This window comes from Octopus bimaculoides, chromosome 20, assembly GCF_001194135.2.
Source record: "Octopus bimaculoides isolate UCB-OBI-ISO-001 chromosome 20, ASM119413v2, whole genome shotgun sequence".
NCBI lineage: Eukaryota > Metazoa > Mollusca > Cephalopoda > Octopoda > Octopodidae > Octopus > Octopus bimaculoides.
The window spans coordinates 20006468-20009256 of NC_069000.1; the positions used below are offsets into that span (position 1 = coordinate 20006468).

At 36.9% G+C, this 2789-nt stretch overlaps 1 long non-coding RNA gene across 15 annotated transcripts in view; it reads left to right on the forward strand.

Annotated features, from left to right (window-relative positions):
* LOC106871257 (uncharacterized) overlaps positions 1-2789 on the forward strand; it is a 413124-nt gene that overhangs the window by 183676 nt on the left and 226659 nt on the right. The gene's annotated exons all lie outside the window — the stretch shown is intronic.

Genomic DNA, 2789 nt, shown 5'->3' on the forward strand with positions numbered 1-2789 from the left:
ATATATATATATATATATATATATACATATATATGCATATATTTATAAATGACTAGAATCGTGCATGTCTGCCTAACCTTATTCCCAGTAATATCCTCCGACAAAACATCCAGTCAACCAACGAAAAGCGGTATTTATCAAGGGTAAGTAACTGCGATAGAAACTTTTTAAAATTATATTTGCTAATTTTAACCGTGGTGACGTCATGTCTGGCTTTTCTAGGTGTCTGGATCTGTCAAAGTTTTTTTTTTCTAAAGTAGTACACTTCTCTACTAGACAACAAACACACCCACACACGCATATACATATACTTACCAACCCACAGGCGCTTACACTGTCATAAAAATAGCTTTATGTAGACTCTTTTATTATTCTCATTCGTTTTTACTAGTTTCAGTTATTGGTCTTTTGAAAGGATACGGCTTTCGCATTCAAGAGTTCTGTCGTTCACAACTACTAAACTCTACGATTGATATATTTCCTTCTGATCTATCTATCTATCTATCTATCTATCTATCTATCTATCTATCTATCTATCTATCTATCTATCTATCTATCTATATATCTATCTATCTATCTGTCTATCTATCTATCTATCTATCTGTGTGTTTGTCTGTCTAATTTAGATTGATAAATCTAAATTATATTTAGATTTATGTGGATATGTTAGATATACATACATGCATATATACACAAAGAAACATTTATTATGCGTATTATAAATGTACATGCATGTGTGTGTATCTAGATAGGTATCTAGATAGGTAAATAGATAGATACATAAATAGATAGATAGAAAGATAGATGGATAGATGATTAGATAGAAACGTAGATAGATAGATATAGATAGATAGATAATTAGATAGAAAGATATAGATAATTAGACAGGAAGATAGATAGATAGAAAGAAAGAAAGAAAGAAAGATAGATAGATAGATAGATAGATAGATAGATAGATAAATAGATAGATAGATAAGTAGATTGTCCCAATTTAGTCATCGAAACGCTAGGTTATGTGTTACAAAAGATAGTAAAATAAGGCCTATTTTTAGACTGGCGTAGACATATAGAGGCACACACGATCTATATATATATATATCTATAAATAGAAACATATAGACCGTTATAGACTTATATAAATATAAAGGATTTGTTGCAGTTGATATTTGCCAGATTTCTCTCTGAAGTTAATTTTCGAGCTGATGCTTAAGTAGAATACAATTCACAAAGTGTCGCGCGCTAGATTCGAACCAAGCACAAGGTGGTTTGTGAGACACCCCTTCATGCTACCCCACGATCTCCATCCTCCACTAATATGAGCTTCTGTGCGTAGGCGCAGATTTTCTATCTACATAGAACTGTGCTTAGAGATGACCGTTGTCTGGGATGGCTAAACCAAACTAACGAATAACTTTTAGTCTACGTAATTGTGTATCGTCCGATATATATGTAAGCTTGTATGTGTGTACATATATGTATCTTTTACTTGTGTTAGTCATTAGATTGCGGCCATGCTGGGGCACCGCCTTGAATAATCTTAGTCGAACGAATCGACACCAGTGCTTACTTTTTTAAAGCGTGGTACGTATTGTATCGGTCCCGTTTGCCGGATTGGTAGGTTATAGGGACGTAAACACACCAACACCAGTTGTCAAGCGATGGGGGACAAACACAGACTCACACACACACATGCACGTGCACGCACTCAAATACATTAGTGACGGGCTTTGGTTGGCCCGAGGCTAGTGAGGAAGACACTTCTTCAAGGTGTCACACTTAAACTAACATTGAACCCGGAACCATGTGGCTGAGTAGCCCCAAACGCCTTACCACACAGCCACGCCTACATCTACACACACACACACACACACACACACGACGAGCTTCCAGTTTCCATCTACCAAATCCACTCACAAGACTTTGGTCGGCCCGAAGCTATAGCAGAAAATACTTGCTCAAGATGCCATGCAGTGGGACTGAAGCCGGAACCATGTGACTGAGAAGTAAGCTTCTTACCACACAGCCACTCCTGCATACATACATAAACATGCACGCGCACACACGCACACACACACGCACGCACACACACACACACACACACACACACACATGTTCATGTTACCCCATGTGTCTCCTTGTCTTTAGATAATGAGTCTTTTCCATATTGGCATGTCAGTTACAGAGAAAATTCTTGTGCCTATAGATTATCTCCCCTTTTCATTTACTGTTCAACGCAAATGCCACCAGGCATCAGTTCATTTCTCTTTCGAATAGAAGTTTATTTCAATAAATCGAGAATTATTCTTGTATGTTATCTGATATACCTTCATTCGACTTTATTGTCCATATTCACATGAATACTCACACTAAATTATTTTTCTCAACTGTTCTTCATTCAGCTATGTAAATTACGTTACGTCATAAATATTTGCTTTTCCATATATTTTTAAATATAAATTAATACGCCTGGCTGATGACGTCTACGGCGGTAGAAAGCTATGTTCACATCTTCCGTTTTATCTCCCAATATTCAAACTGCCTGATTCTTACTACTATTGCCAATCTCAGAGAATTCACGTTTCCTGAGAATATCGCTCTTCCCATATGGAGTTGACCACATGACATTTGCTTAATCTCCTTTCAAAGGGAAGATAATTTCAGAAAATCAGGAATGTTAATATGATATTTTACATCTCACTCTCTCTTTCTCTGTCTCTCTCTCCCTTTCTCTCTCTCTCTCTCTCTCTCTCTCTCCCTTTCTCTCTCGCTCTCTCTCTCTCTCTCTCTCC